The sequence below is a fragment of the Chrysemys picta genome, chromosome 3, assembly GCF_011386835.1.
Source record: "Chrysemys picta bellii isolate R12L10 chromosome 3, ASM1138683v2, whole genome shotgun sequence".
Taxonomy (NCBI): Eukaryota; Metazoa; Chordata; order Testudines; family Emydidae; genus Chrysemys; species Chrysemys picta.
The window spans coordinates 122,945,534-122,969,424 of NC_088793.1; the positions used below are offsets into that span (position 1 = coordinate 122,945,534).

The window sequence follows — 23,891 nt, forward strand, 5'->3', positions numbered from 1 at the left end:
CCATCTGACTTGGGTGTACAAGCATGTAAAAATGCAACAGTCAGGAAAAAAAAAATCCATGAAGAATTGTATTGACATTAAAGGGGTGGAGGGGGGTGTGCATATTCAACAGCCAAGAAACAAGGTGTGTGGGGTGGAGGGGTTGTTAGAGTTCTGATGGAAATCCCCCCCACACACCCACGTTAAAAGAATGTTTCCAATGAAGAAGGAAAAACCCACTGAAAAACATTCCAGAAGAATGAACCTATTTTAAAATAAATAAATAAATCTAGTGTGGTGGCTCTTTAAAGACCAGAATCAAGCTAGCTGTGCAGGAGTCCGATATTTTGGGGAGAGGGGGGTCTTTTTATTTCCCCCTCCTTTTAAAGTGCATCCAATATTGCCAACCAACTTAATTGATTGAAAAGTATCTGGAAAATAAAGCCCTTGAACTTGAATGCTTAGCAGCCTAACAATATCACGTGTACTGCAAAGGCCACATATCTCACAAAATACCACAACATTTCACAAAGGAGGCTTAAGAGCTCCAGCTGAATAAAGCTTTCTCTGTGAAATATCTTTATGGATCTACAAAGCAGTTAAACCCTCTTTTGGGGGGGGGGGGAAAGAAATGTGCACATCTCTTATAGCGTGACAGCAACAAGTGTAACTACCACAGAGGCCTCATTAATAAGGGTTCTCCCTTATCAGTAGAAGGAAAAAATAAATCCTCATTTTAGAAAAGGAAACTAAACCACTAAATTTCAGCTATCTGTTTTTAAATCCTAAGTATAGTTTAAAAAAACCCAAAATGCCTTACTAGGCTCTGGTTGCCTTGAAGGGCCAGATCCTGACCACATAAGCAACTGGGAGACCAGATCAGTGCCTAAATATACTAGTTAGGACTCTTTCTTAGCGGTAGTTTTAAGTTTTAGCTAGTATATTATTTGCGGTGGTCTGTTCTGTAGCATGAGTATAACTCAAGGACAAATGAGTTATTTTTTTAATAAAAGCAAACACTGAATCCTTTATTTCCAGCTTTTTTTAATGAGTATTTCTCAGCTCCCTAGAAGATGTTTGTATCTCCTCTATTCACCAGCTCCCCTTCATGCCCACAAATATTTCCAACTTTTTATTACCAGCATGTAGTGTCTAGCTGCCTTTTCATGTCTCCCACATCCTTATATTAGATTTTCTTTTTTCAGAGCTTTCACTCACTCGTGGTTTTTATAACCTGATCAATAGAAGGCAGTTGTACAAACAGCACTTTTTAATTTCCAGGGAGCTACATAAAGAGACTAAGGTGAGGGACAGCCATGGCTCAATCCAATATTATGTTTAATTTTACTTCTTTTCAGTTTCTCATGAAAATTTAAGTACATCTCTTAAATTATATACAGCCATTTCATTTGCTCTGCTTAAGCTTTCTGAAATAACTTTTGTCTAGATTTCCATCCAGAGGAATGAGAGATTTGTTCATCTGAGGCATATTGCTTCCTGATGCACTCAGGATGGGATGTTAGATTAGTCTGAGACACCTCTTCTCTAGAGGGAAAAGCGCTGACTGCAGGCCTGAGCTACCGAAGCAGAAGAAGGCTGTAGGAAATTGGGAAGAAACAAAAGAGGGGTCCAGGAGTCAAGCCCCCTCCCCTGCTCCTGAAATTTTTGAACTACTAGGTGCAATTTCCTGCATTTCAGATCATTTAAAAATATTTCAGAACAAAATGTTGATTGGGAGGAGAAAGACATCTGTATTCTGTAGGAGTCTAATTCAGCAGTGTGGCAAGTTGGGCTCCATTAAAACGCCAACTAAACCTCAGGGACCTAAACGCCATCCTATTTCACATACCAGATGTTCCGATTTTATAGGGACAGTCCCGATATGTGGGGCTTTGTCTCTTATAGGTGCTTGAACCCCCATCCCGTCCTGACTTTTCACGTGCTATCTGGTCACCCTATTTCATGTGGACAGACACATACAGGGCCTGACTTCTCAAAGGGGCTTGGGAGCTACAGCACCTTGGAAAAATCAGGCCCTCGGTGTTTCAAATTGAGGCACCAAAACTTAGGGAACAGGTCTGAAAATTTGGTTATATATTTGTAACAATAAATTGTATTTAAGGCACAGCCTGCGTTCTGTTTGTTATGCTCAACAACTCAGAGCTTAAGGCACTTGTATATAATAACCTCATTGTCTCAAAGGCAGGAGTTCCTTGCAAAGGTAATGGGATAAAATGACCTTGTCTATTCTCTGAAAATGCTCCATTGTTGACAATGGGTGTAGCGGTGCTGAGCACATTGTGACACCTTGTCTACCCTAAGAACATTTCTCAACCAGCTCTAGCATAACTGGAAGTCTGTTGGCTGCCAACACTATTTTTGGTCCCAAACTGATCAGACTTGCTCTGAGCAGGGTTAGATGACACAGTGCTGAAAACTGTCTACACTAGGGCTCCCTGTGTCACTAACACTGATTCAGCTGAACTGATATTAGCAATAAGAACAGCCATAGTGGGTCAGACCAAAGGTCCATCTAGCCCAGTATCCGGTCTTCCAACAGTGGCCAGTGCCAGGTGCTTCAGGGAAAATGAATAGGGGATGGATCACTTGATTACCTGGGCTATCACCCATTCCCAGCTTCTGACAAACCGACACTAGGGACACCATCCCTGCCCATCCTGGCTAATAGCCTTTGATGGACAGTGTCCTCCATAAATTTATCTAGTTCTTCTTTGAACCCTGTTATAGTCTGGCAGACTCTTTTTTTTGCAAATGCTCCTAGTGCCAACAAGGCCTGCAAGCACAGCCATTTGCGAAACGGGGGCTAAAAGAGCAGGCTTTAAGCTCGGCTGCTGAATGTGGTTTATCCTGGACTGCACTGGCAGCTAAACGGTGTCCAGCACCAGTGCAGATACACCCATTGCTGACACCAGTTGTTAGCTACAGATAACTTTCATAGTTTAGACAAGGCGCAAAACAATGCCAGATGACTTGGCACCACCTAAGCGGCTGGTGCCAACGTACCAGCCCAACATCCAGGGCCATTTGGCCTATCTGAAGGTAATGATTTTTGAGCGACAGGCCATGCACACATTCTTCACAAAGGACTTCACTGTTATCGGGATAAGGGAAAGACACAGGGGCTGTGTCTACACAAGCCTCTTTTCTCTAAAGTTTCCAACTTTTGCTAGCACCAGTGCAGTGCTACTATCAGTAGCAACAGTGAGCAGGCTACAGTAGATGAGCGTTGTGTGATCTAATCCTGCCTAGATATGGTGCATAAAATGCTTTTGTCTACACTCAGGGTGACCAGACAGCAAGTGTCAAAAATCGGGACAGGGGGTGGGAGGTAATAGGAGCCTATATAAGAAAAAGACCCAAAAATCGGGACTGTCCCTATAAAATCGGGACATCTGGTCACCCTATCTACACTAGAGTTCCTGCTCCTGCCACCAGTGTGGGGAAACGTTAGGAATAGTTTCTTAACCTAGACCAAGCCAGAGATGCAGCAGTTGGAAGCAATACCCGAGAGAAATAGTAACTAGAGTAATAGTAGTTTGAACACAGACGGATGTTTTGCTGGAGCCCTGAAGTGTGGTTAACTATCTGTAAACTTTCACTGCTGCTTTTGCTCTTTTCTCCAACTTTGCTAAAGGCAAGAATAGGAACTGTGTACACTGTAAATAAAATTAGACTGGGAAAAAATATCCGAGGTCTGTGTCCACTCATTTCTATCTTTCTCCCAAAGTCCAGACTCTACTTCACTGTCTGAAAGCAGAGATATTAATAATTTTTAAAAGTTGTACTCCTGTAGCTCCTTCCATCTAGGGTGCTCAAAACATTTTACCTACACTAAGCAGCTAAGCCTCATACCATGCCAGCAAGGGAGGGACACGTTATTACGCCGAGTAAATGCAAGTCAGGCCTCGTCTACATTACTGGGGTAAGTTGACGTAATTTATGCTACTCCAGCTATATAAATAATGTAGCCGGAGTTGACGTAGCTTAAGTTGACTTACTGCGGTGACTACACTGTGCTGCGTCGATCGGAGACACTCTCCAGTTGACTTCCCTTACTCCTCTTGTTCCGGTGGAGTACCGGAGTTGACCGGAGAGCGCTCTGCGGTTGATTTTGTGGGCCTTCATTAGACCCACTAAATCTCCCCGATCTCAGCAATGTGGATCCCCCCGGTAAGTGTAGACATGGCCATACACAGCAGTCCGTGTCAGAGCTACAAGTAAAACCCAGTTTCTTGCTCTAAGCTGATGACTCCTCTTTCAATGTTTGGTCCTCACTGTGAGCTCTTGATCTCAATGAGACTAAAATGGGGAAGTGATTCCATAAGACTCTGTTTCAGTTCAGCATGAACAAAACTTGTTGTAGTTACACAAAGTAACATTTGGAGCTAAATCTCACTTGTTTTATCCTTTGTGATTTGTCTCAGTGAAGTCAATGGGATTACTTGTGTGAGACAGGAGAGCAGGAACTGACTCCTGACCTTCTCTTTAAACCTGCGTTGTTGTATCACAGGCTGTGAGTTTTCCCTCTGTAATTCTTTCTACCTTCAGAAGCACTTCGGAAGGTTTGTGCTTACATTAGAACCGTATCTTCATGTGGCTGATGCACCTTACTTCTGTGCCTTACTTTGTTCTCGATCCCTTTCACTTGTCTTTTAACTCTCTTTTATGTCTAAATTACTTTCTCCTGCTAATCTCAGAAGACTGAAGAGATTTGTCTTTTTTGATTTTTTTTTTTTTTCCCCCTCCCCTCTATATAGTGATTTGGAATAAAAGTCACATGCAGCATTTGCTAAGAAAAAAATGGCCAAAGTTAAAATCTGTGATGGGATGTGTGTTCAGAAATTGGTAAGAAACGTCTATCATCAGGCAACAATAAGAATCGTGAAATATGCAGTGAAAGACATTTCTTTTTTTAGTGTGAACTTTATCTCTTCACACATTTCAGTAAATACACAGCACAAGAGCAATAAATCCCCCAGCAGGAAAGCATGTTTGCAAAGAACACCTCAGGATGGCAACTATCTGCTTTTCCTAATGTAACTTCAAACCGAGGTTAAACATACAACTCAAACACTGAAGTAAGTTAGACAAAACTCCTTTATACTAGCAGGAGCTATCAACAAGAACAAACATCAAACTGATGAACAGCTCTGAAACTTAAATTAAACCAAAATTTGCTTTAAAATATATTGTAACATTTCCCTCCCATAAAATCAGGTTCTAATAAGAGAGAAGACACAGCCAATAAATAAAATACAGCTGAACCTAGGTGAAATTAACTTGTCTGTTAGGCCAATTGTAAGCAGGTGTCTATGACATAGGAACTCCACTAGTATCATTATATTTATATATTATTAAATGATACACATTGGTTCCCTAGCTGTGCACAGACTCCTATGTACAAGAAGAGCCTCAGAAGTCCCAGTTTCTTCTACATTAGCCACAGAGTAAAATCCCCAGATAGGTTCCATTACTTCCCTTCAAACCTCCCTAGGAATGAGGATACAGTGTCTCACACGTTGAAGTTCAATGAAAACAGACAATAGACGGAAGTCTGGGTTTTTCTCTGCAATACATGGAGAGTTGCTGGGACACAGATTAGGCAAGAGATGAGGTTTATTCACTAACTGCAAATCTCTAAAGAGTTCCTGTTTTAGGGTAAAGGCTAGAAAACTGACTTGCATCCTGTAGATTTGTGCAGTTTGTCAGCTCCCCCAGGCCACCCATTTCCTGGGCCAACAGACTCTGCCAAACCATGGGTGACTACGTGGGAATTTTCTGTAATATTTTTATGAATGATGTGTATGGCAGTGACTGGGGATTGCTAGCCAGGGGGTGCAAAAGAGTTAAAAGGCTGTTCTTGGCGCAGAGCAGGAGACCTGAGAGATTTGTGTCAGGAACTGCCTGGGGTTGTATGAATGGGTTGTTAAGGACTGGCTGAAACCAACCCATATCTAGGGAGGATCCAGAAATACAATGAGAACCCAGAGATGGAACAACTGACACTAACAATGGGAAGCTCCAGTAGGCGGAACGATGTGAACTCAGCATGGCTTGGCAGGAGAACAGTGGAGTAAAAGGTGACTGGAGGCTGGGATAAGAGCTAGCCTTTGGTAGAGACTGACCTCTCACTTGGGATTGGCAAACACAGAGGGCGAGAGCCAAAAATAGTCCACAGCATCTTGGCTGGGTGGAGTGCTGGCATGGCCAGTACGCATTAAGTCTTAACCTTTGCTTCCCTATACTAATCTAAGGACTTCCTGATGCTGTACTCCAGTTCACTAATAAATCTGATTCTGTTATGAAAAGGCGGCCTGGTGTCACTGCAAATACTTGTGGAGGTGCCCTAGTCCCTAAAGAGTGTAAATGCATCTGACCAGGAGTCTGTCTCAGTTGGACTCACTGGGCAGAGCTCCCAGCATGAAACAGTAGTGCTGGAGCCCAAAGGCTCCGTCTCAGAGGCATTGAGGCTGCATGGCCTCCCCTTAAGGAAGAGTGGAACCCCATTAGAGGCTTGGCCCATTAAAGAGAATCCTCCAAGGGACTGTTTCAAAGTTGGGGCATAGCACAGATCTTATGGGTCTGTGATGCCCTGGGGGGGGGAGGGCAGAATCCTGTGTGCTTTCAAATGTATGAAATGACCAGTGAGCCACGTATCCCAGGTTCTCCATGCCTTTTAACAATTACTAAAAACAAGCCATGCAAGAAAAACTAATCCAGAAGCAAATCTACCCAATGAATAAACCAACTAATCAATTACTGGCTGAAAATACCCCAGATCCCAACCTTGAGGCATCGCCTTCTTAAAAGCCAGTGGGAGGAAATAGACTTTGCTCATGCAGATTAATAGAGTTGGGCTACTTTGGACCAAGGTGAGGGAATGAATTCCAACGCTGAGGGCCCCACGCAGAGAACACCTTGCCAACAACCTCTAGCCTTTCAAAGCAAGGTGGCGCCAGCCTTAATGTTTCTCCTGCTAGCAGCTTCAGCAGCATTGCATAGAGAAGCAATTTCTCAAATAGACAGGTCTCAACTCATTTAAGATTTTGTAGTTCAAACCTGTACCTTCAGATCCTCCTAGGAACACACAGGCAGCCAATGCTGCTCACAGAGCTCTGGTAGTCTGTGCTCATGTGATACATTTTGCTTAATAATCAGCTAGCTGTGTTCTGCCCCAGCTTCAGTTTCCAGATAGATTTAATGTGTAACCCCTGTAAGCCTTGTCTGCCTAAAGAAAACTGCCATACTAATCACCATGCAGTCCTTCCGGAAGCCTGTAACACTCCTTGGATCCCTAAGCGAAAATGCGCCCAACAGTGCACAGACACTACAAGCATTACCCTTGCCTGAAGCAACTCTAATCCAGGTAATGATTCCACCAGTCTCCACCACAGAATTACCTGGGTGGCTGGAGGTCACTGGTGTAATAACCCCAACAGTGCAAATAACCCTCCTCCTACTGTGCCAAAGTGCTTAAATGGCCTGTCTGGTTTGCTTGATGCAGAGGGGTTAAATTGGCTGGAAACAACTCCCCCATACAAATACCAGCATACGCCAGAGAGCTCAACTGAGCATTCATTTTCACAGTGGCCAACATCTACTTTTTCATTCCAACTGATTCTAGCACTAGAATCTCTCGGAGGAGACTAGCCTACTAACTTGTTGCCATCTGGATGGAGGGTAACACACAGACTCTGGTACCCGCTGGTGGGGCAGAAGGTGACTGAAGGCCAGCTGAACCCAGTTCTAAGCAATATATTACTGTATGATCTGGTGGACAAGTGACTGGCAGAGGTAGGCATCACTAGGATGTTTATTACAAATTATTTGTATAGCTCTGATCACAACTTCCCCCTCCCCCGTCTCTCCCCCAATGAATTCCAGCTCCTGTCTTCCTGCCTGGAATTAGACAGCATTCTAAGGGAGGACTTTTTGAAATGGGAGCATTTTTTCCCTCCAATATTGTGTGTGAAAAACCAACAACAATGGAAACTACTTATCCCAAACAGATGAAGCATTCTTATTGTATCTGGCAAGGCACAGCCACCATGCAGGCATATCAGTGCTTCTACTTCCCCGCCATGCATACTGCACACCACAAAACACTTCAACCCTATTCCTTTTTTTGGAATCTAATCTCTTGGTGACAGTAAACATGACTTGAGGGAGAGTCCAACACAGGAACATCAGCAGAAGTGAGAGTAGAATCAGGCCTGATGTCTTCAACAATTCAATGTGGAATACTTCTTCACATGAACTATTGTGACACTGGCCTAGCTCTCTATATATTTATATTTCAAATGTATTTTCTCAGTTAGGATGATATTGTGTGCTGAGGCCTTAACTATGGAAGTCATTCTGTGACTTACAGCCTGACAAAAAGCACACAGAATCAACAACACAAGGGTAAGTCTAGGTACAGATGCAGAACTAGCGATTAGTTGGACACTGTTAGTTTGACCCCATGTGTTTCAGACCCAGAAAACCTCCCATAGCCAAGTTGCCAAAAGACAAGCACACAGTTTGTCATGTTACTTTAACTGTAGACTAGAAACCTGCAGCTGCCTACAGCTCTCCCATCCATGTTTTCCTCAAGCCACATGGCTGGGACCCATAGGAGCAATAGAACTAGTGTGTTCCTGCAGAGAGTGCTGCTAAGACCCCTCTGTAGTGTTAAGCTCAGCATGCTTCTTCCTCATGATCAGTGTGTGCTCTGAACTTCCTTTGAGCAGCATTGAGCTCACAGTATAGGGAGAGAATGGAGCTAAGCATCTTTCAAATAAAGCACTGCAGGACAAAACCTGACCAGGCGTACCTGTCATACCTAAGAAGCTCTCAACCCCATAAGGAAGGGGTTGAAGGCTTGAGAGATTTTTTTGCAGGGCAGATTGTAAGGGGGAAGAGGAAACAGAATAACGGGGTTAGTGGAAAGGGATGTGCTGCTCAGGTAGAAGACATAGGCGGCTGGTAGAGTGTGGCAGACAAGAAGCAGGAGAAGATACAAAAGGGGGAAATGGGACTGAGGGGAAAGGAGGTGGGAGGAACAGTGAAATGTAAAGAGAATGAAGAGGAAAGCATGGTAATTGTGACCATGGCACGGGAAGGATGCAGGGAGATAGCGAGCATCACAAGTGAATCTGGAGAGGATTCACCATCTTTTTTCCTTTTCAACCAGCGGCGCTGGATCACTTCCCTCCCCCCCACTTTTTTTTACAGTGCGGGAGCTGACGTCCGTGATCCCCAAACTTTTTACTTCACATCTATCTTACCCCGGTCTGTGCCTCCTCTCCCCAGAGCTGGGGCCAGAACCGGGCTGTGGCTCCAGGGGGGAGGGGGAGGACGTAGACAGGGGTAAGGGGGCTGAAGCTGGGACCACAGCTGGGGCTGGGAGCAGAGCCCCGGGTGTGGGGCCAGCAGGTGGCGGCCAGGACCCTGAGCACGGGGCCAGCAGGTGAGACCCTGTGCAAAACCTGGGGGTGCTGCAGCACCCCCACATCCCTAGTTCCCATGTCTATATCTTCAACCCTCAAAGCACAGAATAGGGCTAGCAGAGCTCTAGTTGTGACATCTTTCAATCAAGGTGACATCTCCTGTAATAGTTACAGTTCATGATCTCATACTTAAAAATGTGAGGATATCAGAAACTTGTAATGCATAAAGCTATTTCAAATAGGAGGTCAATATACCACTAGATGAGAGAGAGACTACATTATTTAATCATGTTTTGGTTTACAATATTTGTATGATGTTAAAACGTCTAACACATACTTTCAAAAATCAGCAAAGTTATGAATTATTCTGGTTGGTTTTTTTTTTTTTTTACCAGAGCCAAAGGTAGCTAGCTGCCTGGCCCATGATAATCTCATTCCTCCCTAACCTATTCTCTTTCGCACCCAAACTAAAGAACTGAGAAAGTAATAAGTGATACTTCAGATACACAGGCTGTGGGGGATAATAGCCTCCTCACTTACCTTCTAACCAGGGAGCCCAGTTAAAATAAATTCAGGCTAGATGCATGTGGAAAACTCAATTGCAGTCACAGTAGAGATGAGCCAAATCAGTGTTACTAGTGTAAAATCCTAATAAGAGCTAGATGTCAGTCAGAGAACATCACACGTTTCCTTTGAGCATTATAAAGGGACCCCAAGGATACTGTCAATCTGCTGAGGCCCAGCATCCCAGCCAGTACCTTTTATTCACATCCCCCATAGTGGACCAAAGAAGTTACTGAGGACCCACACTTAATGTTGCTTTTTAGCTAGATATAAAAAGCATCTCCCAGTGAGGCTGCAAGAGCTATTTACGTCTCATCATCTCTAGATATACATATATGGGTCGATGCATCACTGTGTTACTCCAGCTGTAAGACATTTTAAATTTTGATGGAGTTACACTGGCATGCAACTGGAGTAATATAGCACCGAGTCAGGCCCATACATGTGTGTCTGTATTCACCTACAAATGGCATCCTAGGGAATTGCTGCATGGGATTCTAAGGAGCTTTCTAGAGTCCCTTTAAATAGATTAGAAGAAAATAGCATTGAAATCCAGGTTAGAAAAGAAAAGACGAGGATATTTACCTCTTGAGCCTTCATATTGTGGCAAAGCATCAAGCAGACACTTTGAAACATCAACACTTAGAATACTGACAGTTAGATTTGTGATGACTGACCACCTGTATCTCAAAAAACGGGGGGGAAAACTGCTGATACAGAGCCGGTATATTGAGTAGATACACACCCCACTGGTCAGACAAAAGAAGAGATCCGCCAGTGCCACGGGTTTGCTATGGATAATATTATGTTGATTTATTAAAGGATGTGCTCCTCCAGCGAATTTTACTATATCATCATAAAACACTCCTGTCGAGTATATTAAGCTGAGTAATTTTTCTGGCTCTTTGCTGAGGCTGGGGGAAGTATATTTTGGTTGTTTCATGTTGGTTGGTAAACAACAACAAAAAGTTGTAATTCTAAACAAACCACCATCACTAACAACAAAAGTTGACGTCTGTCTTGTCCATTCAGAATGTGACATGTCACAGTACAGAGTCCCAATGTGCAAAGGCAGAAAGGGGAAATGCTGCAGTCACTTACAACAATGCCAATCCAGAGTAATCCCATTTACTTCAGTGTAATTAGACAGCTTGTCTCTCTCACCAATAGAAGTTGGTCCAATAAAAGATGTACCTCATCCACCTTGTCCCACTAATATCCTGGGATCGACACCACAACAACACTGCAAACAACAATTGTAATTGACAGCAGTATTTATTCCTTGTGTGTTTAAAGGTCAGAGCAGATTATTAGAGCTACTTGGTGTTTTGCCAGTGATTGGCTGCATGACCTTTGGCAAATCACTTGATCTCTGTGCCTCAGTTTCTTGATCAGAAAAATGGGGATAATAGCTATCTCATATGGGTGTTTGTGAGACTTAATTATTTTAGGTTTGGTAAAGCATTTTGGGATGCTCAGATGACAGGCACACCAGAAGTGCAGTATTATTAGGCTGTATATATGTTTAAACAAGTTGTTGAAAACATTTTAATTCCCCTTTGCAAATGAAACTTGCAGAGAGGGAGGGCAAGCATTGCTAACACTGCTTCACCACACACTGTCAAGTACTTATAAACCCTATTTATAGCTACAGTTAAAGATTCAGATATGGAAGTACTCCATTAAAAGCCCACATTAATGAGTCCTCTGAGGAAAACATCTCACGAAGCCTTTTGAGCTCATAACTACTCGCTCGTGCAGGGCTTCTTGCTTGTTAACATTCATAAAATATAAATACTGTGTACTAAACACCAGCACTTTGTAGATCACAATGACTTATCTTGCCATCAACAACTTAAGTTATGCACTTGGGAGATGCACTGCTAGAACTCCACTGCATGTCATTCATCTCCAGTGGCATGTACAGTAACTCATTCCTATTTGGGGACCTTTCTTTTTATTTGGAAGCTGAGTGTCTCACTACTTGTTACTCATTAGGTCCGTATCCGTGAGTATAATTTCTGAGATAACAATCGAGCCTGTTAGTTGGGAGTAGGAGAGAAATTCTAGTTGCAGCTCTAGCTCAACAAAGTGACCTCTGATTGTTAGAGCAAAATCTAACAGATTAAACGCTTGTGCAGGAATTGAAGTAATGGGGAATATTTTCCATTGACATAAACTAGTTCATAAGAAGTGTCATTTGAGAGAAAAAAAATTGTAATATGTGATATTTTTCATTTTTTAGTATTATTGTCTATTTATGGTCTGTTCGTTCCCATTTTTACTCTCAAGATTTCACTTTTTATACTTATGACATCAGCCCTTATTTTTAAGACATTTTGATGTGGTATGTTTTACATGCAACTGCCACATGAAGAACACAATTATGAAAATAAATATCACTCAAGTTTGTTTACTAATGCTCCATAGTCTTTATGTAGCATTTTGTCATCCACAGATCTCAAAGGACTTTGCAGAGGTGGGTAAATTATCTTTGTTATATATTTTTCCCATCTGTAAGATGGAGAAACAGAATTAAAGAGAAGTAAAGGGACTGGCCCAAGGACACGCACTGAGCCAATGGCAATACCAGGAATAGACCCAAGGGCAAATGGGTCCCACCTTCTAGACTGGTGCCCAATTAACTGCACCTTTCTACTTTTGTCTTACTAGCCATTTTATTTCCTCTGTGCTGCAAGCTCACTGGAGCAGTGGCCTCTTGAAAAAATATATATCACCATGTGAAGAATTGTTCTGCACCCACATTAGAAAATGAAGACAACAATACACTTTTAACAGCCACAGGACTAAACCCTGCAGTTTTTACTCTACAAAACAGTCATTGACTTCAATGGGAATGTTGCCTATGCTTTATTATTATGCAGGATTTACCCCATATTTATTTTATAACATAGGATATTTTATAACAGTCATAAGAGGTTATTGAAAATATCAGGATTTTATAGTAGTTGCAAACTGCCTCACCTCATAAACTACTCAACTAATCATGAACTGAATGAAGATGTAGTGACACTGTATTTACCACGAAATTAATAAATGCCTGCTAAAATATAGTATCCAGACTGTATGTGAAGGAACATACAGGTTAGTTTGTAGTACAGGCAAAAAAGCAGTATTTTGGCACGCCCATCAAAATAGCTGTTACTGGCTCAATTCACACCAGATCCTTCCCGTGTCCTTTATTTTTTCAAAAGAGTATTATTGTTTTTGCTCTGTCGCATTCGTTCTCATCTATGTCCCAGAATCCTTTGCACTGGCTGCAATGGTGCTTCAAAAAGAGGTGCCACAGGAGCCATTTCAGGTGATTCTGAAGTGTACCTGAAACACAGAGGCACCCACCATAAATAGCTGACATAAACAGAGACAATCTATCTGCCGGGGAACCATATGGGCAAACGCTGTCTAGTCAGAAAACAACGGTACAGAGCTAGTGTATCATGGAATGACCACAGGCAGATGTGGATTTAAAGGCTCAATAGATGTGGAAGTTTGGGAGGATTTCTCCTAATGGAACTGAATGCAAAAGGCATAAAATTTCCAGTGATGGAGACTCCACCACAATCCTTGGAAAGTAGTACCAATGAATAATTACCCTCATTGTTAAAAATGTTCACCTATATTTCTGACCTGAATTTGTCTAGCTTCAACTTGCAGCCATTTTATCTTGAAATACCTTTGCTAGATTGAAGAGCCATCTATTATCAATTTAAAACCTTAACCTTCTCTTTGATAAGATTGAGTTCCTAGAGTCTATTGCTATAAACCATGTTTTCTAATCTTTTAATCATTCTTGTGGCTCTTCTCTGAACTTTCTCCAACTTAACATCCTTCTTGAATTGTGGGCATCAGAACTGGACACAGTATTCCAGCAGTGGTCACACCACTGCTAAATACAGATTTAATAGAACCTCCCTTCTCCAACTCAAAATTCCTCAGTTTATACATCCAAGGATTGCGTTAGCCCTTTTGGCCACAGCTTCACATGGGGCACTCAATGTATGTAGGGTATGACATTTTAAATGTTAGAGACAAAAGCAGGGGCCTGTGCTTCTGAAATCAATGCAGTAGGTGGCAAGGTGGAGGCGATGGGAAAAGAGAGTTGGTGTGTTGGTCTCACTTTTTTTTTTTTTTTCTATTTGTGATGAAAAGCAAATTCTTAATGCGGAGGCCCTTCTTTGAGGAATCTGGTACTTTACCAAAAAAAAGTTTAAAAAGTGATGGGCTCCTTTGTGCTGTGCTACCGAAGTGCACAACAACTGCAAAATAGACTTTCAGACCCTTGCAAGCTGTTGCATAGGAAGTGATGCTGCAATGCGTACAGCCGAGTCCTTTCTTCACTCTAGGGCAGTGGTTCTCAGCCTGTGGGTGCTTGTGGCTCAATCAGCACACAGTTGCGGCCCATGTGACCCCTCAGGGCCAGACAGGTAGCATATATATTGTGTGGATGTGGTCCACGTAACACGTAGAGGGTTGCATATGTGGCCCGCCATGATAAATAGGTTGAGAACCACTGCTCTAGAGTAAGCAGTAAGCTGTTTCTCTATTTGTTTGGAGTTGAAAGGGCAGAAGGCAATGTGTGGGAGATATCTATGCATGAGGAAACAACAGGTAAATGGCAAAGTATTGGAGAAGATAGGTTATGTGGATGGGGCTGTAGGACAGGAAAGGAAGCAGCAAGAGTGGTAGAAATAGGGAGGATTGTTAGAGGTGAAAATGAACAATTAAATTTTTTATATAATATAGAGTTTCACCATGAACTCCCTCTGGCTGGACAAAACCTACAAATGCAGGTTAGATGTGGTTCAAGCAGACCCCGTCACTATCTTAAGATTCTGGACTGGGGCTTCTAGGAGACTTGGAGTCTGTTATTTGTTCTACCATGGACTTTGTGTGGTTGTAGGCAAATCAAGTAATTGCTCCGTGCCTCGGTTTCCCCTTCTATAAGATGGGGGAAATAATACTTCCCTACCTCACAGTGGTGTTTGGGGACAAATCAACAAATATTTGTGATGTCCTCAGATACTATAGTGATGAGCATTATAGAAAAAAAACTATGAATGAGTAAATAAAGTTCTGGGCTTGCTCTGTGGTAACTGGCACCTCACCAGATTTGCCTCTTATCATGAAGAAATGGGGAGTATATAAGAAATCCTGACCAAAACATAATTAGCTTTGAAATTTGGACTTGGTGAGTCTCCAAACTGGAAATACAAAGAAAAACTTACAGAAAACATTAGGAGAAGCATATGTATTGCTGAGCAGAATACATGGGAAAACTGAAATTAGCAAAGCGGATACATCAGGGAAATAGTAGGTCCTAAAAGGTACATTGCAGGGAGTTCAACAAATATGTATACCATTGAGAAATAAATATAGTAGGAGTGGAAATGAGCAATGTGGATGACCAGGGAAATACAAAGAGCAATAAAAGAAAAGAGAAGACTATATGAGACCTATAAATCAGCAGGGTCAGTGCTGCAGGAACTTGTACAGAAGCCTAAAGTAAAAGAAGACTGCAAGAAAATGATCCAAAAAAGCTAAGACTAGAAAGGAAAGGGAGACAAGAAAAGATGAGAACACAATAAAAGATTTTATAAATTTGGTATATAAGAAGCAAAAGGTCAGTGAGTAAGATGGCAGTCCTCTTCTTGAGGGATGGTGGGAGTAACTTGACAGAAGAGTTTCAGAGTAGCAGCCGTGTTAGTCTGTATCCGCAAAAAGAACAGGAGTACTTGTGGCACCTTAGAGACTAACAAATTTATTAGAGCATAAGCTTTCGTGGGCTACTTTGACAGAAGAGGTAGATATTGCTGGAAAAGTGAATTATTACTTTTGTCTCAGTATTCAGCAGGGGAAATATGCCAGATATCTTGATACATTTTTCAGGGTTAGATAATGAACAATTACTAAAAAAAAAAAAAAAAAAAGACCATAGTAGAATAGGTTAAAAATAAAGGAAATTGTTGAAACTACTGAAAACGAAAACTACTCCAGAATGGGGTGGGCTGCCTCTCAGAATTCAAATTCTAAAAGAATGCCAAATGGATTAAACCAGTGGGGAAATTTTTAATTCTTTACTGGAAACTGGAGAGGTATGCAGGAACTGAAGAGGAGTCAACATTACATCCCTATTTTAAAAAGGATCAAGGGGAAAAAACAGGAGGTTGGTGTACTAGATAAGATTCTAGGCTCTTTGATTATGATCATTACCAGGTACAGACAACCTGAATCATTGAACATATACTTTTCAGAGAGATCATGCTTAACAAAAAAATTTTTTTAATCTTGTTGAGCATTAGAAAATGAGAGTTGACATGGGTGGAGGAATCAGGTGTAGCATATCTGGATTTCAAGAATGCTTTGATACAGTGCTGCATGAAAGACTAGTACATAAGGTTAGACTGTGTACGGGATTGATTGAGTACAGGTTACTTAGGAGGGAGTGATTAATGGAATGCCACACAGTACTGGGCCCTTTCAGTTAACACTGTACATCAGTTATCAAGAAGAAACAACATAAGAATGGGTCAGACCAAAGATCCATCTAGCCCAGTATCCTGTTTTCCAAGAGGGGCCAATGCCAGATGCTTCACAGGGAATGAACAGAACAGGGCAATTTATTGAGTGATCCAACCCTTGTAGTCTAGTCCCAGCTTCTGGTAGTCAGAGGTTTAGGGCCATCCAGAGCATGGGATTGTGTCCCTAACCAACTTGGCTAATAGCCATTGATGGACCTATCCTCCATGAACTTATCTAATTCTTTTTTGAAGCCAGTTATACTCTTGGTCTTCACAATGTCCTCTGGCCACAAGTTCCACATATTGACTGTGTGTTGTGTGAAGTACTTCCTTATGATTCTTTTAAACCTGCTGCCTATTTATTTCATTGGTTGACCCCTGGTTCTTGAGTCATGTGAAGGGGTAAATAACATCTCCTTATTCACTTTCTCCACACTATTCATGATTTTATAGACCTCTATCATATCTCCCCCCTTAGTTGTTTCTTTTCTAAGCTGAAGAGTCCGAGTCTTTTTAATCTTTTTTCGTATGGAAGCTGTTCCATACCCCCTAATCATTTTTGTTGCCATTCTCTGTACTTTTTCCAATGCTAATTTGTATTTTTTGACATGTGGTGACCAGGACTGCATGCAGTAGTCAAGGTGTGGGCGTACAATGGATTTATATAGCTGCATTATGATCTTATCGGTCTCTTTCCTAATGGTTCCTAACATTCTATTCGCTTTTTTTGAGCGCCACTGCACAATCAGCAGATCTTCTCTGAGAACTATCTAGGATCATTCCAAGAGCTTTCTTAAGTGGTAACTGCTAATTTAGATTTCATCAATTTATATGTATTGTTGGGATATTTTTTTTTCCAGCATGCATTACTTTGCACTTATCAACATTGAGTTTCATCTGCCATTTTGTTGCCCAATTATTCAGTTTTGCTGAGATCCCTCTGCAATCTGCTTTTGACTTAATGATCTTGAATAATTTAGTATAGTCTGCAAACGTTGCCACCTCACTGTTTACCTCTTTTCCAGATCATTTATGAATATGCTGAACAGCACAGGTCCCAGAACAGATCCTTTGGGGACCACCCTATTTACCTCTACATTGTAAAAACTGACCACTTATTCCTACCCTTTGCGTCCTGTCTTTTAAACAGATACTGGTCCATGAAAGGACTTTCCCTCTTATCCCATGACTGCTCACTTTGCTTAAGAGCCTTTGGTGTGGGACCTTGTCAGAGGCTTTCTGAAAGTCCAAGTACACTTTATCCACTGAATCACCCTTCTCTACATGCTTGTTGACCCCCTCAAGAAATTCTAGTTGATAGCTGAGGTATGATTTCCCTTTACAAAACTATGTTGACTTTTCCCCAACATATCGAATTCATCTGTGTGTTTTTTATAATTCTGTTCTCTATTATAGTTTCAACCAAATTTTCCTGGTACTGAAATTAGGTTTATCTGCCTGTACTTGCCAGGATCACCTCTGGAGCCTTTTTAAAAAATTGGCATTACATTAGCTACCCTCCAGTAGAGGCTTATAGGAGTTTGTAGTAGAACATCAAACAAGGGGTGATTTCAAAGTGAGAAGTCTTGCTGATATCAAACAGAAGGAAGACTTGTTCCACTGGGGAAAAAACTAAGGTATATGACTACAAATGACTTATGGAATATAACCTGGAAGAATGTGAAGTTATGATAAAGTCAAACAGCAGCAAAATATGTCTTGAATAGTTACTTGCTGTGAGACCCTGATCAGGAAGATATCTGGGGATGATAAATAAGTTCTGTTCACTATCCACTCAATGTCTGTAAGTGGTTAGGAAAGCAAATAACTTTGGGATGTATAAGCAGAGATGCAGAGAGCAAATCAACCATTTCAGCACTATTCAAAGAGCTTGTGAGACTATTCCTCCAATACAGAACATGAATCTGGGTGCTGCAAAACAATTTGAGTGCTTGAGAAACAAAGGTGCATGAACTGAAAATAAGAAAGGACTTGGATTAGGAGTTATTTCTTTTGTACAGAGGGCAATTAATGTGGAGAACAAACTACTGGAGGCTGAAGATTCAGTTGCGAATATAGTATATTTCAAAAGGGGTAAGGTACTTCGAAAGGCGTTTGGTAGCCTAGTAATAGTGCTTTGCCCTGCAGTGTAAGAAACCTGGGTTCTCTTCCCAGTCTTAGTGTGTCAGACTCCTTGGAGCGACTGTGGAGGCAGCATGCTTAGCCCCCCTGGAGACAAGGTGTGACTGCTATCACTTGATAGTGGCCCATAGGGCCAACTAAAAGGCAGTTTAGGTTGGAAGGATGGTGTCTATGAGGGAGTCCAAGAAAGCTAAGCAGAATAAAAAAAAAGAGGTGATTCTCAGGTCTCCACAGAGATGTAAATACATTCCATTCTTTGACTTAGGGAAAATGAAGCTAGACATTTAGAGGAAAGAAATATTATAAGACCTATGGGGGTCACCTGGCCTCCTTCAATCCAAATTGTTGCTATTAAACTAAGTAATTACCTTGTAGAGTGTGAGTCACAAGGAAAAACTAATGACATAATTGTGAGGTCTCTGTAATCCCATTACATGATTCTTTGTATCCTGTACAAAAAAAAATATACCAGACTCATTAGCTTCAGAGTGACAATCCTGATAATGGAGTCTATACTTTTAACTCCATTGGCTGACTGCCTTCATCTATCTTCTAAAGCATGCATATCTTGCCTTTGCGTGTCCGTCCATGCAAAATTCTTATGAATGTAAAGTCTCCTCTGGAATTAAGTTTTTCTGATTCACTCTAACCATTTACCATCATCACCTTATGCTTCTGCCTGAACATATGGTGCTCTTTTGTTGACTTAGCAGAGCTTTATTAAAGGTGAAATTCACTCCTGTGTAGAGGGTCAACACGAGACCTATACACCACTTAAATCTCTCAAACCCTATTTCAAAGGCTTACATGGGACCTAAATACCATACAGGTCTTGGGCTAGTCCTCAGCACGTGGGCAAATTTCACTCTGGAAGCTTGAGGTTTGTTGATACAATAATGCATGCTCAATGTATGGATCAAAATGTAGTACAAAACACCACAACACGATGTAATCTTTTTCCATTAATTTAAATCATGGAATAAGAATGGCTAAGTTATGTTAATTGATACTACTCACCCACAAGGGCATTGTGAAGCATGAAATGCATTCATTCACTACTGACATCTCAGAGGCATGAGGTCTGCCTTGAGAATCTCTCCCAAATATGATTTTGTTACCAGACAGTATGGCAATAGAATCAGTAATATGTTTTTAATTTACCTTTTTGTCTGGGGGGTGGGAAAGGAAGGAAGCTTACAGTTCTTACGTTTATTTTTCTATCTTGAGGTTCCTAGAGGTTGATAACAGTTGTCAGACACAGGCAGATCAGTCCCACAATGTTATCCTACTTTAAAAAAAAAAAAAAAAAAGGCAGCTGGAATTGGTAACTTATACATTCCACAGACAAGCAGAAAACTAAATCAATTTAAAGCTGGTCAGATTCATTTCCCCTTTTTATTTTTGGGAGTCAGAATTTCATTTCCCCAAAATGCACCGAGTGCTCAAACAGGAGCTCCCACGCTGTCCGGAGCACTGCTCCATAATGGCATTTTAAAAGAGCAGCAGTGAACAACATGATCAGGTTTGTTCTCTGATATGACAGTTAGGCATCTAATAGCTCAGCAGATGAAAACAACACTCCTAGGGCTCAGGCACAAAGTTGGTTTTAGGGAGGAGGGAGGAATTTTTTTTTTCTGCAAAGCTTGTACAAAAGCATCTATTGCCATTTTTGCTGCATATGCAACATTTTCCCCCGCAGCTCTTTTGCAAACCAAACTGCCCTTGTGCAGAGGAAGTGAGCTGCTTCATGTTGTTCATGTCATTTCCTCTCTTTCCAAACGTTTGTAGTCTTAAGACAAATTCTGCCTCATCCACTAACACCTGGTTTAAAAGCCCAGGAAGCTGTCACTTTGTCTTTCTCTGGCTGCTCCTAGTCGCTGCTATAAAATCTTCACTGCACCTTTAATTCAGCTAGATTGACAAGCCTGCTATTGAGTACTGCTATTTCTGTTATATGAATGGATTTATTGGCTTGATGATGATGTCCTTCCTTACCAGAGAGGAACAGGTCCAAGCTGGCAGTGTCTTGAATGAATGGGTGTGTTCATTAGCTAAGTGCAAAATAACTTAAAATAATGTCAGCAGTGTAACTTTTCAGCTCACTGAGTGGTCTCTTCAAAGGGGATTAGTCATACAAAATAATCAGTAGAATATTTATCACAGATGAAGGCCATGACACTGGAGATAACCCTGCAATCAAGAGTCCTGTAACACAAGCACACGTTGTTCTTGGAAATGGAAACAAAGATAAATGTCTTTTTACTAAATCAATAAAGATCAATTCAAAGTCAATAAGTCAAGAGATGGACAGATAATCAGGGGTAAGAGGCACTATACTTCCAGGATAAGCCAAAGCTCAGGAATCAGCAACACTGAAGGAATGCATACTGTGGCACTAAATGAGCAAGCATCAAAGCATGAGCAAAAATGAGTCTAAGACATAAGGGATTTATAGATTTAACTTTAAATATTTGGTGTTCTAGGAACAGGGTTTTCCAGTGTGACACACTAACGAGTTAGTGCTACAAGCAAGAACTAAGGACCTGCTGGCTCCATGGGGTTAATTATTTACTAGTCCTCCAGCTGTAACAGAGGATATGACTAACTTGACTTGAAGGAAAAGGAACAGCATCAGCTGGGGACAGCTTATTCACCCTCAGCATGTTACGCTGGGTGTTGGAGGCAGATTTCCTAATATGTCAAAGGGGGAGAATCTGCATTTCAAACTTCTCCCGCACAAACGGAAAAAAGCCTTGGCTTAGACAGTCCTTTGGAAAGGCTTGTGCAGTAGGAAGAATTATGAAACACAGCTCTAATGGGGAAAATAGGGGAAAAAAAGCTTTATGGTGGTAATGAAATGGAAAGAAAATTCACTATGAAATTTGGAATCACAATAATGTGGTTGTGCTGTAACATGTCTCAGGCATGATGTCATTACTGAAAAATAGTCTATAAAATGTATTCACCCAACATTCAGAGAAGAGAAACACTTGCAGCTCCCACTGCAGTTAGAGGGAGATGTGGGTGTTCAGAACCAGGGGGGAAATCAGGCTATTCATTTGTAATAAATATACACTGATTTTATGCTGGGCCTCTGCTGTGTTCAAGCACAGAAAGAAAACTGAAGCTACATCAGAAAGCAATAGCCTTGTATGTTTGCATTCCTTTGTCCTGATGTCAGTGTTCATGGTGGTTGTAGTAATTTAAATGTCTTGCTCATTGCATTCTATTTTTTGCTTTTGTATTATTCTTGCAAAATGAATAAAGAACTGTGCAAGCAATACTGACATAGACACTGTGCTCCACTTCCCTCCACAGCAGTAGCATGGAAGGTGGGTGATACCTATGACAGAGAGAAGTTGAATAGAAACCATAAAGACAGTGGACAGACTTTTGGCCGAGAGCCACACACTTTTGTAGACAGGAGGATCTGATGGCATTTGATTTACTCCAAAGTCTACTTTTGCTGAGAATTAAAGCAAAGGTTGCAGACACTAGCTGGGGAATCAATCTTCTAGAGAACAGAGTAGGGTTAGGCCCTGTTCTGCAGAAAAGCTCTAATGCAGTACAAACAAATTACACTGGTGGCATCCAGCACTAAATATAGACAGAAGACTTGGCATGTCATTGGCTGATTCCAAGCAGGGACCTCTGGGAGCTAAAATTTGATAATTAGGAGTCCCCACTGCACAAATACAAGGGATAAAACCTAAAGAAAAATCAGATCTTGGGGATGTGAATGAACATTTGAAGTACTCACCCTGCTGTCATAGAGCAAGTAGAAAAATCTTAGTAAGAGACACTTGAACCTTTTAAGCATCATCTCATGGCAATAATGACCTCTCATGCATATTTATGTACAGTACTTAGCTTTATAATAGCTACTTGAAATTTTTTTTTGCCTAGGAATGAAACTATGTGAAGTGTGACCAAAATATTCAAAAGATCCAAATAGTAAAATACAAAAATACTTCAGGTATTTCCTGCATGCCCACCAAAGCCACTTTTGCAGAGTATGTGGTTTAGATGTTTATGCATTGCTTAAGTGTGTTACACACACACACACACACAGTATTTGCTGAAGAACCTCAGTCAGGTATTTGTTGAAAGAATGTCAGACGGGTGCTATAGCGGGGGTTGTTTTGTAAAACCTTTTTGTTGCACAGAACTTATCATTCATTATGCACCCAAAGCAAAATCATATGACTACCATTTCCTAAGTAACATAATTATCTTATTGATTCTTACGGGGCAAAACACTACTTTTATTGTTAATTAATACTGCCAAATCTGGTTATGCAATTCTGGATACGGGGAGTTCAATTTAGTGTGTGAAAGGGGGAGGGGAAAGACTAAAAATAAATGCCATAAAAATCTATTTTTCATGTGTATTTAGATATTTGTTGTGCAAATCTATTACCAACTGCTACAGCAAAGTACATGATATAACCTGTCACTTTTCATCAAAGAAATAGAAATACAAGCAACGAAACATATCTTAGCAAACTACTGATATTTAATAAAGCTTTAAATAGTTGAACAGAAATGCACAAAGGCAAAGAAATACAACCCTGCTGTTTCAGAACCAAAACAGTTTTATGAAAAAAAATTAGAAGAATTCTTGGATGAATTTCAGGAGCTTAGCATCTTTAAGTCAAAGTAGAAATATACCAGAAAATGCTTACAGGAAGGGCACATAGCTAATATTTTGTCTTCCCCATGGTAAAGACACTATGAAAGTTTCATCAGACACTAGGACATACAATGACTTCTTGAATCTTTCCGTTCTTAGCTAGTGCGCTAATGAAATTCAAACCTGTTACATCTGCCATACTACACTGTTAATTAGTTTTCTATTTATTTAGCAGATCTAGAAGTGGAAAGCAATCTAGTGCCAGTGAATTGTTTGACTTCTGTGCTAAGTAGGCTGCATTCCAATCCTCTGATGTTGAAACTAGCATGAGCCCAACTTTCATCTCATTGCCATGTCAAATTAGCACCCAGCAGATTTCTAGATACAAAGACTTTTTTATTATTATTTTGGCTTGCAAAAGACCAATAGTTCTTAGAAGTCAAACTGAAGCTAGGAGTTTTCTGGTTTTGTTATATCTCTTTACCTTGAGGAGAAAGATTAAGTGTAGGATATACATGGCATAGGCCTTGTAGTTTACATTATAGAAGGAACAAAATTTCAGAGACTGTTTATTATATGAAA

At 41.0% G+C, this 23,891-nt stretch overlaps 1 long non-coding RNA gene across 1 annotated transcript in view; it reads right to left on the reverse strand.

Annotated features, from left to right (window-relative positions):
- LOC122174379 (uncharacterized) overlaps positions 1 to 22,718 on the reverse strand; it is a 54,586-nt gene extending 31,868 nt beyond the window's left edge. Inside the window, exons 1-3 of the long non-coding RNA XR_006176103.2 lie at positions 19,884 to 22,718; positions 19,045 to 19,125; positions 9,972 to 13,334 (exon numbers count right to left, since the gene is read on the reverse strand). This is a non-coding gene — a long non-coding RNA (uncharacterized LOC122174379). The remainder of the gene's footprint in view (positions 1 to 9,971; positions 13,335 to 19,044; positions 19,126 to 19,883) is intronic.
- Between the last annotated feature and the right edge of the window lie 1,173 nt (positions 22,719 to 23,891).